The sequence below is a fragment of the Bos indicus x Bos taurus genome, chromosome 3, assembly GCF_003369695.1.
Source record: "Bos indicus x Bos taurus breed Angus x Brahman F1 hybrid chromosome 3, Bos_hybrid_MaternalHap_v2.0, whole genome shotgun sequence".
In the NCBI taxonomy this organism is placed as follows: domain Eukaryota; kingdom Metazoa; phylum Chordata; class Mammalia; order Artiodactyla; family Bovidae; genus Bos; species Bos indicus x Bos taurus.
In genome coordinates this window covers 22,846,755-22,858,972 of record NC_040078.1, presented here as the reverse complement: position 1 = coordinate 22,858,972, position 12,218 = coordinate 22,846,755, and the positions used below count along the sequence as shown (strand labels likewise).

Sequence of the window (12,218 nt, the reverse complement as noted above, 5' to 3'; positions counted from 1 at the left end):
TTTTCTTTCACATTTTCTCATAATGTAGAAAATAATAATAACATAATAGTCTACTCTTGAGAGTCCCTTGGACTGCAAGGAGATCCTACCAGTCCATTCTGAAGGAGATCAGCCCTGGGATTTCTTTGGAAGGAATGATCCTAAAGCTGAAAATCCAGTACTTTGGCCACCTCATGCGAAGAGTTGACTCATTGGAAAAGACTCTGATGCTGGGAGGGATTGGGGGCAGGAGGAGAAGGGGAAGACAGAGGATGAGATGGCTGGATGGCATCACTGACTTGATGGACATGAGTCTGAGTGAACTCCGGGAGTTGGTGATGGACAGGGAGGCCTGGCGTGCTGCGATTCATGGGGTCACAAAGAGTCGGACACGACTGAGCGACTGAACTGAACTGAACGGAATAGTCTACTCTATACAAGTCTTGGGTTTATATTGACTTGAAAATCCAAATTAAATTGCACTTCCTTAATTTCCTCTAGTGGTTGTACTGATCAAATAAACAAATACTGCATCCAATAAATATAAAATATTAAATTTATGTGTTCAAGTATATTAAATATACTAGAAAGGTAATATCTTTAAACGGGAATTAACACTTATAATTCTAGAAGTCAGAGTACTCAGCTATTCCACTTATGATTATTTGTAAGTATTTTTAGATGTCGTCTAAAGTGACTGCAACATTCTCATGTTCCAACATGTGTCAGCAGAAATGGAATTGTATACGAGCCGTGTAAACACTATGTGACAGAGCAATTACTCTTCAGGACTCTTTGCTATAGAAGACCTTGTAGAAGGGGCCAACCATGTGTGTAAAAGGATGACTACAGCATTATTTGTAACCATGAAATCATAAAACCAGCTTAATTTCAAAAGCATATGGAAAGGGTTAAATAAATACTCTATTTAATACTACCTGCAGAAAAAAAGACGGTAGTAACTCCCTCGTTAAAAGCAATTCACAAAGTAACCATGACATCCCAGGAATTTCCAGGGGACCTATTTTCCCGTTGCGGCTTCCCTGATAGCTCAGTTGGTAAAGAATTCACCTGCAATGCGGTTCAATTCCTAGGTTGGGAAGATTACCTGGAGAAGGGAAAGGCTACCCACTCCAGTATTCTGGCCTGGAGAATTCAATGGACAGTCCATGGGGTCGCAAAGAGTCAGACGCGACTGAGCGACTTTCACTTTCACTTTATTTTCCGGGTGAGCTCTTCTGTACGGCTCGGTGATGGTCTTCTGATCCTGCCTACTGTCCCTGTCAGGTGGACAAGACACAGCAGACAAGAGGAGGAGGCTTTTTCGGCTTTTACAGTAGGGGATGGGCAGAGAAGAGCCAAGAAAACCTCTAAGTTCTAAAAACGTAAACGGAAGACGTCCCTGGGTGGGCTTGAACCACCAACCTTTCGGTTAACAGCCGAACGCGCTAACCGATTGCGCCACAGAGACTAACGAATGGCACAATTCTCTTAACGCCGCAGAGAAGAAACAGCCCTTCCACGCCAGGCGGAGCCACACGCCTTTCCCCGGACTGCTGCTGCTGCTGCTAAGTCGCTTCAGTCGTGTCCGACTCTGTGCGACCCAATAGACCGCAGCCCACCAGGCTCCCCCGTCCCTGGGATTCTCCAGGCAGGAACACTGGAGTGCTACACCCTCTCAAACCCTCCGACAGCCGGAGAGCTGGCTTCGACGCAGCGCGTTGGTTCTCGTGGGGAAGCCGGGAGTCGGGCGATTCCGAAGCCAGAAGGGCAGCAGTTCGTCCCCGCCGCGCCTGGTTCCACACCCGCCGCAGATGCAGCACCCCCGAGACGCCTCGGGCCTGAGCCGAGGGGGGTCCGAGGGAAGCTGAACCCCCGGTGGGCCCTGTGACGGCTCTCCGATTGCTTCGCTGGCGCTGCCCTCCCTCCTCTGGTCCGCAGTCGGTGGGGCGGGAGCGGAACCAGGGGGTGCGGGGGATCGGTCCGAAGGGACAAACGCGAAGAGCCAGGAAAGAAGCCGGCGAGGTGGGGACCAGGATAAAGAGACTTCCCAGTAGGTCTGTGCAGAGGCAAGGGCCTGATCTGCGGAGGCAAGATTTGGTTTCTGTTTTGATTTAGTCACCATGTATCAAAATTGAGAGGAGGGGACTGGATAAGAGAGCAGAGACGAAAGAAAGTCTATGAATACCTGTTGTCGTCCAGCAACAGCGCAGTGACGGGAAGGAATTTACGTCCGCCTTGTAAGAGCAAGGGCTGCGACGGCGGCAGGAGCCGTGGCGCGCCGTGATCGTATAGTGGTTAGTACTCTGCGTTGTGGCCGCAGCAACCTCGGTTCGAATCCGAGTCACGGCACTCTCATCCGTCACTCCTGACAGCTACTCCCTTTTTACTTCGGCTGGAAACTTGCACAATTGTAACCCCACAGAGTACTCATCTCAACGTTCTCATCCCTGGTCTGAGCAGGAGGAAACTGAAGGCGGTGGTTTCTCCTTTTCTGCTGCTGTGACATAGGGAAGCCCAGCAAGGAGCCTCCTGTGCTGTAATTGGTGGAAAGCCTAGTTTATTTGTTACTCAAGATGGGCAGGACAAAGACCCGATAAAACTTGTAGCAGATAAGCGACTCCTCCTCCCTAGACTTGTTTTGCAGGTTTCTTCTGGGCTCCTGGGAATCTCTGCTCCGAGGACTTTTTCAATCCTTGGCCATTGTTCCCTTCCTAGTCCTCGTACTAACCTCTCTAGTGCCCTTCGTTTTACACTCTCAAGGATCTTAAATGCCTGTGGGCAGCCACTCACTAGACAAACGGTATCCATCAGGCCAGGACTACTGGAGGAACTTAACTATTACCGCTTATAAGTGATGAAGAACGGTGACTACAGCACCCTCTGCTCTGACAACCAAGTAGTGGAAACAGCGAACATGTGATTCTTCCGCCTGACCACAGCTTTGCTGGCAACAGACAGGAAAGTTATACTGAAAGCAGGACCCAAAGTGGGGAGTTTGGGTCAATCACAAATGGAGATCAGACTTGAAGATTCCCTGAGCACAGAACCCTGTTTAGCTGTGCAAGTAAAAGCTCCCTTAGCTTATTTTGCAAAATGAGTGAAACTTATCTTGTTTATGCCTCTGAAAACCAAAAACAAAACAAAACTCTTCGCCCAAATTGATTGAAAGCAACCACTTTTCACCAAGTCCCTATCACGAGGAAGACTGCTTTATTGATACAACCAATCATCGGTGAAGAATAAACAGCCACTACCTCCTCACTGTATAAATTGCTTTTTAACAGTACACCTCTGAGCCTCCTTCCATAATTTGTTGGAACACTCCCTCGTCCTGAACTGTCTTTTTGGGCACCATCAACCTTTACTAATTGCTGCTTTGGTGACCTGGTGGTTTTCCTTATGCTGTATATGGACTTTGACAGTGCCTCAACATTTCATCTATCAGACTGGTCCAACAAGGGAACTCCCAGCCCTATTGTTATTTTCCCCTTTGCCTGGATTTAGTGACTACTCAGTGAGCAATTAGGAATCATTAAAATCATTGTCATTGTCATTTTCCTCTGATTTATTTGTTAACAACTACTGTCCAGACTCCTTTCATTTGTATATTTGCCTCTTACAGAATGTCATGGAAATGGGATCGTAGTGCAAATACTATTTTTTTTCACACCTCTTTATCTGCATAGTCTCTCTGACTTTATCCATTGTTGAGTAAAGCAGATTTTATTTCTCTTTCATTGTTGAGATATATTCCATGGCAGTAACACAGCACACTCTGTTTACCATTCACTCAATAAAGAGCATTTGAGCTGTTTCCAGTATTGGCTATTGTGAATGAAGCTGCTTTGAACATTCTCTTCACAAGAGATTTTTGTAGACATAGGTTTTCATTTCTCTTGGAAAAAAAGAAACCTAGGTGAAGAATTGCTGGTACCAAAGAATAGTATATACTCAACTTCATGAAACATTAAAGCCTTTTCCAGAGCAGTTGTAACATTTTATATTACCCCCAACAACATGAATGAGAGTTGTGGTTATTCCATTTCTTTGCAATACTGTTGGAGTTTCTTCTCCTCATAATTTTAGCCATGCTACTAAAAGAGTAGTGGTATCTCAATGTGGTTTTGATGTCCTTTTCTCTGACAGCTACAAATAATGCGCACTGCTTGCATCCTTTGTTGGCCATGTGCATATCTTCTGAAGTACCTGTTCATATCTTTTATCCATCTGAAAAAATAAAAAGTTGGTTGTTCTTTTAAAAAAATTATTCCTGGGTTGGAGAAGGTCATTATACATCATAATCATGGGAGGTGGGGTTGTAAGCTATGTTTTGTGAATATTTTCTTGTCTGTAGCTTGCTTTTTCACTTCAGTGGCATCTTTGGCTGAGAATACATGGTTAACATTGATGATGTCTAATGTATCATTTGTCTTTATTTTATATTCTTTGTGTCCTGGTTAATAAATCTTTCAGTTCAGTTCAGTTCAGTCGTTCAGTCGTGTCCGACTTTTTGTGACCCCATGAATCACAGCACGCTGGGCCTCCCTGCCCATCACCAACTACCAGAGTTCACCCAAACTCTTGTCCATCGAGTTGGTGATGCCATCCAGCCATCTCATCCTCTGTCGTCCCCTTCTCCTCCTGCTCCCAAACCCTCCCAGCATCAGAGTCTTTTCCAGTGACTCGACTTTTCGCATGAGGTGGCCAAAGTACTGGAGTTTCACCTTCAACATCAGTCCTTCCAATGAACACCCAGGACTGATCTCCTTTAGAATGGCCTGGTTGGATCTCCTTGCAGTCCAAGGGACTCTCAAGAATCTTCTCCAAAACCACAGTTCAAAAGCATCAATTCTTTGGCGCTCAGCTTTCTTCACAGTCCAACTTTCACATCCATACATGACAACTGGAAAAACCATAGCCTTGACTAGACGGACCTTTGTTGGCAAAGTAATTGTCTCTGCTTTTGGTCATAACTTTCCTAATAAATCTTTGCCTACCACCAAATCACAAAGTATCCTCAAAATGCCTTCTAACTTTTATGTCTGGGTCTATGATACACTTCAGACCAATCCTTGTCTGTGAGATAGAAATAAACTGCCCCATCCCCAATATTGAACCTATTTCCTTTCCCCACTGAACTGCTTTTCTTGAAAATTCATTCACTTACTGAGCTAGGGTCAGTTTCAAGTCTGTCAACTCAGTCCATTTTGTATTTCTGTACATTGATGCCACTTGCACTTTGTTGGTCTATAAGGGGTCATAGTAACTCTTCTAGTTAGGTAGAGCAACAAGTTTTCCTGTTCTGTTTATTTCCACACCAAATGATACATTTTGCAACATGTAATAACTCATGTAACCATCACCCAGGCCAAGATAGGTCATCACTTCCTCTTCTGCTTTCCCTTTGGGACACAGGCCCTCCCTCACATGTACTGGCTGCCCCCTTGTGGCCAAAGATCCTCTATTGCTCCCTCTTTGGAGAACAAATTCCCAGGTACCTGCAGGGCTGAAGAACCTGCAGGAAAGACCTACAAGTCTCAACGCATTCTGCATTTCCAGATGATGGGGTTGGTAGGTTGAAGGTGGTGAAGGGAGATGAGGAGGCAGTGGGAAGTTAGCTCAGTTTTTAGTCCTTTGATCAAGAGGAAATCGTGCCTAGGGAAGTTCAAATACTACCAAATGGGAAGACTGGGGATTGCCTATTTACTGGGACCCAGGCCATCCTTGTCTGCTTTGTGTACTTGGGTAGACTGGACAAGGGGACTCCATTCCCCTTCACTAGCCAGGGGGAAGTTTCAGAGGTGGTGGACTTCAATGGTAACTCTAGATCCTGAAACCTCATAGGATTTTTCTTCACTTTCCCTTTGATCTCTCTTCCACCTACCCAAAAAGAGAGATTCACTGCCTTTCTTTCTCAATCAGGACACTTTTGGGGTCCATTGGGGACAGGACTGAAGTGGGCATCTGGTTTCCCTTAAGTGTCCCTCCTGGTTTGGGTGTCTCAGGAGCTCAGGCTGACCCAGTATGAACTGCCAATGGGTGGGACCCCTGGGAAACCAGAGGCTGCAAAGCAGGGGGCTGGAGGTGTGGCCTCACATGTTGGACACCATATTTAAACTCTACTCATCCCTGTGCACCTCCTCCTCAGGGAAGCCTAGGGCAGCCCAAATAGAGTAGCCCAAAGCTTCTCTGCAGGCTGAACTCAAAGAGACCTGAAATTCCAGATGAGGGCGACAGGACCCTCATTGAACAGACCCAGCATCTGGCTGCCCTTGGTGGGCAGGCTCAAACAGGTTGATTTCAAGGATGGACACAAAGAAAAGGCTTCTTTGCCAGACTTTATCAGAGTCACCACCTTCTCTGAAATCTCACCCACATCCCAAACACCACCCTCAAGATGCAAAATATAAAAGACATGACATAACCAGTTTTCCAGACACTGTAAACCAGACAGCAAAAGACAGCAACCCGTGAGACATGAGAAACAAGATGAGCCCTGCCATTGACCCAGCTTACTGCTTTCAGAGAGTGTCCAGGCTGCCCACCAGGAGAGGGGATCTGAGGCCAAATCCTTGGATGGTGGAGGTGAATCCGAGTGTTAGTTGGACAGCAAGGAAGCTAGAGTCCACAGAACAAAGATCCGGTGTTAAGTGGATCAAAGATCTAGGGCTATGAAAGGGTCTGCGTCAAATACTCATTAGAATAGTGGTCAGAGAATGCTTGTGAAGAAGCTGCCTGAGACCAAGGAAAGAAACCTTTTTAAAAATCACGGTACAATGCCTAGTGCTCACACAAGACAGGCAATGGTACTCCCCCCACAGCCACTCATAATTCATGGGCCATTGGGAAGAACATTCAACAAACTCTCGTTTCAGTAGTGGGAATAATCACCCTGAGAATAATGATAAAAGCAAGATCCAAAGGGATCTGTTTACAAGTCACTTAATTGTACCCCAGAACAAAACTCAAGATAACTTATAGGAATGCCAAAATAGCTAGTGTCTAAGAAGAGAAACTGACAATGTCTGTCAAAGAATGCCAAGAATGCAAAGAGGCAGGAAAATGTTATGTGTTAAGGAGGAGACTGATCAATCCATTGAAACTGAACCACAACTGACATGATGTTATAATTAGCAGAAAGATAGCTATCACGACTGTGTTGCATATGACCCAAGAGTTAAGTAGAAATGTAGAACATATACAAACGGCCAGAAGCAAACTTTAGACATAGAAATGATAACATCTAGTATTATATAATTCACCAGATGCAGTTAATAGCAGATTAGATGTTGCTGGTGTATGGGGTGGGGGTGGGGGAAGATTAGAGAACACAAAGCCATGAAGAATTGACCATATCCAAAATGAAACCATACACACACACAAAAAATGTTTTTTAATGAACATAGCATGTCTGAAGGATAGGGTATGTTTAAAAGGTCCAATATATGAGTAATTTGGAGTTTCTGAAAAGACCAGAAGGGAAGAAATAATTTTTTGAGAAACATTGACAGAAAAATTTCCAAAGAGCCAAATGAACATTATGAGCACAAGAAACATTAAACAAACCACAGGGAGCCACATCAGAATTAAACTGCTCAACTCCATTGAAGAAGAAAAACATTTCCAAAGAAGTGAGCAGGAAAAGACAGTACAAACAGAAAATGAAAATAAAGATTATGTTAGATTTCTCATCAGAAGCAGTGGGAAGACAGTGGAGCAACATCTTTAAAGGACTGGAGGGCAGCAGTCAACCTAGAGTTCACGCCTCCTCCCCAAGAAATGTCTTTCAGAAATGAAAGTGAAAAATGACATCTACAGACCAACCTACTATGCTAAAAGAATTCATCACCAACAGACACACATAGTAAGAAATGTTAAAGGTGTCCACTGACCTCAGATGGAAATCTGGATATACACAAAGGCACCAAGGACAACAGAAAAGATGCCTGTGTGGGAAAATACATAAGCTTTTTCCTATTATTTCAGTCTCTTTAGAAACGTGGGGCTAATTTTTCTAATCATGAGGCATTGTGGGGTTTATAACAAGTAAAATGCATGATGACAATAGCAGAAGGGCCTGCAGCGAAGAAATTTGAAGATGTGAACTTGAAGGCAGATTGTGGTAAGTTACAGATGTCTGCTGTAAAGCTTCAAGCAGTCACTTAAATAAGAAAAGAAAGACTAGATAGCTAATAAGCCAACCAAGGAGTAGAAATGGGATTGTATATGAGCCATGTAAACACTGTCAGTTCAGTTCAGTCGCTCAGTTCAGTTGCTTCAGTTCGACTCTGAGATCGCACGGACTGCAGCACAACAGGTTTCCCTGTCCATCGCCAGCTCCTGGAGCTTACTCAAACTTATGTCCATCGAGTTGGTGATGCCATCCAACCATCTCATCCTCTATCATCCCCTTCTCCTCCCACCTTCAGTCTTTCCCAGCATCAGGGTCTTTTCAAATGAGACAGTTCTTCCCATCAGGTGGCCAAAGTATTGGAGATTCACTTTGAGCTTCAGTCCTTCCAATGAATATTGAGGACTGATTGATTGGTTGGATCTCCTTGCAGTCCAAGGGACTCTCAAAGAGTCTTCTCCAACACCACAGTTCAAAAGCATCAATTCTTCGGCATTCAGCTTTCTTTATAGTCCAACTCTCACATCCATATGTGACTACTGGAAAAACCATAACGTTGACTAAATGGACTTTTGTTGGCAAAGTAATGTCTCTATTTTTTAATATGCTGTCTAGGTTGGTCATAGCTTTTCTTCCAAGGAGCAAGCAACTTTTAATTTGTTGGCTGCAGTCACCATCTGCAGTGATTTAGGAGCCCCCCCCCAAAATAAGGTTTCTTATTGTTTCCCTATCTATCTGCCATGAATTGATTGGACCAGATTCCATGATCTTAGTTTTCTGAATGTTGAGTTTTAAGCCAACATTTTCACTCTCTTCTTTCACTTTCATCAAGAGATTCTTCAGGTTTTCTTTGCTTTCTGCCATAAGGGTGGTGTCATCTGCATATCTGAGGTTATTGATATTTCTCCCAGTAACCTTAATTCCAGCTTGTGTTTCATTCAGCCCAGCATTTCACGTGATGTACTCTGCATATAAGTTAAATAGCCTGGTGACAATATACAGCCTTGACATACTGCTTTCCCAATTTGGAACCAGTCTGTTGCTCCATGTCCCATTCTAAATGTTGCTTCTTGACCTGCATACAGATTTCTCAGGAGGCAGGTCAGGTGGTTTGGTATTCCCATCTCTTGAAGAATTTTCCAGTTTGTTGTGGGCCACACATTCAAAGGTTTTGGTGTAGTCAATAAAGCACAAGTAGATGCTTTTCTGGAACTCTCTTGCTTTTTCGATGATCCAATGGATGTCGGCAATTTGATCTCTGGTTCATCTGCCTTTTCTAAATCCAGCTTGCACATTTGGGAGTTCACAGTTCACGTACTGTTGAAGCTTGGTGTGGAGAATTTTGAACATTACTTTGCTAGCATGTGAGATGAGTGCAATTGTGCGGTAGTTTGAACATTCTTTGGCATTGCCTTTCTTTGGGATTGGAATGAAAATAGAGCTTTTCCAGTCCTGTGGCCACTGCTGAGTTTTCCAATTTGCTAGAATATTAAGTGCAGCACTTTCACAGCATCATCTTTCAGGATTTGAAATAGCTCAACTGGCATTCCATCACCTTCACTAGCTTTGTTCGTAGTGATGCTTCCTAAGGTCCACTTGACTTCGCATTCCAAGATGTCTGGCTCTAGGTGAGTGATCACACCATCGTGATTATCTGGGTCATGAAGATCTTTTTTGTACAGTTCTTTTGTGTATTCTTGCCACCTCTTCTTAATATCTTCTGCTTCTGTTAGGTCCATACCATTTTTCTCCTTTATTGTGCGCATCTTTGCATGAAATATTCCCTTGGTATCTCTAATTTTCTTGAAGAGATCTCTGGTCTTTCCCATTCTATTGTTTACCTCTATTTCTTGGCATTGATCACACTACGCATTGTAAACACCATGTGATAGAGCAATTGCCTTTCCAGGACTTGTCGCTACAGAAGACCTTGTACAAGGGGCCAACGAGGTATGTACAAGGATGATGTACATACATTGTACAACGATATATGTACAGTAATGTACAGCATTATTTGTAACCATGAAAGCAGATGGAAAGTGTTAAATAAATAGTATTAGCAGTACGCGCAAAAAAAAAAAAAAAAAAAAAAGACAGTAGTAACTCCCTCGTTAAAAGCAATTCAGAAAGGAACTATGACATCTCAGGAATTTCCAGGGGACCTATTTTTCAGATGAGTTCTTCTATCCAGCTCAGTGATGGCCTTCTGATCCCGCCTTATGTCCCTGTGAGGTGGACAGGAAAGAGGAGCCAAGAGGGTAGGAGTGAAGGGGCCCTTTCCCGCCTTCACAGTAGAGGATGGGTAGAAAAGAAAAAGAAGCGAAAAGCTTTCACGTTCTAGAAAGGTGTAAGCGGAAGGCGTCCCTGGGTGGGCTCGAACCACCAACCTTTCGGTTAACAGCCGAACGCGCTAACCGATTGCGCCACAGAGACTAACGAACGACCTTCGCCTCTCAATGCCATAGAGAAGAAACGTAGCCGTTCCACGCCAGGCAGAGTCACACGCCTTTTCGTGGACAACGACACCGGCTCAAACCCTCGGACAGCCGGAGAACTGACTTCGACGCAGCGCGCTGATGCTCGTGGGGAAGCCGGGAGTCGGGCGATTCCGAAGCCAGAAGGGCAGCGGTTCATCCCCGCGGCGCCTGGTTCCACACCCGCCGCAGATGCAGCGCCCCCGAGACGCCTCGGGCCTGAGCCGAAGGAAGCTGAACCCCCGGTGGGCCCTGTGACGGCTCTCCGATTGCTTCGCTGGCGCCGCCCTCCCTCCTCTGGTCCGCGGTCGGTGGGGCGGGAGCGGGAACCAGGGGGTGCGGAGGTCGGTCCTAAGGGACAAACGCGACGTGCCGGGAAAGAAGCCGGCGAGGTGGGGATCAGGATAAAGAGACTTCCCAGGAGGTCTGTGCAGAGGCACGTGCCCGTTTGGGGAGGCAAGATTTGGTTTCTGTTTTGATTTAGTCACCATGTATCAAAATTGAGAGGAAGGGACTGGATAAGAGAGCAGAGACGAAAGAAAGTCTATGAATACCTGTTGTCGTCCAGCAACAGCGCAGTGACGGGAAGGAATTTACGTCCGCCTTGTAAGAGCAAGGGCTGCGACGGCGGCAGGAGCCGTGGCGCGCCGTGATCGTATAGTGGTTAGTACTCTGCGTTGTGGCCGCAGCAACCTCGGTTCGAATCCGAGTCACGGCACTCTCATCCGTCACTCCTGACGGCTGCTTCCCTTTTACTTCGGCTGGAAACTTGCACAATTGTAACCCCATAGAGTACTCGTCTCAACGTTCTCATCCCTGGTCTGAGCAGAAGGAAACTGAAGGCGGTGGTTTCTCCTTTTCTGCTGCTGTGACATAGGGAAGCCCAGCAAGGAGCCTCCTGTGCTGTAATCGGTGGAACGCATCGTTTCTTTGTTACTCAAGACGGGCAGGATAAAGACCCGATAAAACTTGTAGCAGATAGGCGACTCCTCCTCCCTAGACTTGTTTTGCCGGTTTCTTCTGGGCTCCTGGGAATCTCTGCTCCGAGGACTTTTTCAGTCCTTGGCCATTGTTCCCTTCCTAGTCCTCGTACTAACCTCTCTAGTGCCCTTCGTTTTACACTCTCAAGGATCTTAAATGCCTGTGGGCCGCCACTCACTAGACAAACGGTATCCATCAGGCCGGGACTACTGGAGGAACTTAACAATCACCGCTTATAAGTGATGAAGAACGGTGACTACAGCACCCTCTGCTCTGACAACCAACTAGTGGAAACAGCGAACATGTGATTCCTCCGCCTGACCACAGCTTTGCTGGCGACAGACAGGAACCTTATACTGAGAGCAGGACCCAAAGCGGGGAGTTTCGGTCAATCACAAATGGAGATCAGACTTGAAGATTCCCCTAGTAAAGGAAACTGTTAGTTGTGCATGCAAAAGCTACCTTAACTTATTTTGCAAAATGAGTGAAACTTACCTTGGGCCATTCTTGTTTATGCCTCTGTAAACCATAAACAAAACAAAACTGTTCACAAAAAATGATAGGAGGTAACCACTTTTCACCATATCCCCATCACAAGGAAAACTCTGATATAACCAATCACAGTGAAGAATAAACAGTCATTGCCTCCT

At 45.3% G+C, this 12,218-nt stretch overlaps 4 non-coding genes across 4 annotated transcripts; 2 read left to right on the top strand and 2 right to left on the bottom strand.

The window, feature by feature from the left end:
- Nucleotides 1-1,376: 1,376 nt before the first annotated feature.
- TRNAN-GUU lies at nucleotides 1,377-1,450 on the bottom strand. Its single transcript has one exon. It is a non-coding gene; the product is annotated as a tRNA-Asn (tRNA).
- Nucleotides 1,451-2,259: 809 nt separating this feature from the next.
- On the top strand, nucleotides 2,260-2,331 carry TRNAH-GUG. Its single transcript has one exon. It is a non-coding gene; the product is annotated as a tRNA-His (tRNA).
- Nucleotides 2,332-10,472: 8,141 nt separating this feature from the next.
- TRNAN-GUU lies at nucleotides 10,473-10,546 on the bottom strand. The gene has a single exon. It is a non-coding gene; the product is annotated as a tRNA-Asn (tRNA).
- A 687-nt stretch (nucleotides 10,547-11,233) lies between these two features.
- On the top strand, nucleotides 11,234-11,305 carry TRNAH-GUG. Its single transcript has one exon. It is a non-coding gene; the product is annotated as a tRNA-His (tRNA).
- Nucleotides 11,306-12,218: the final 913 nt, after the last annotated feature.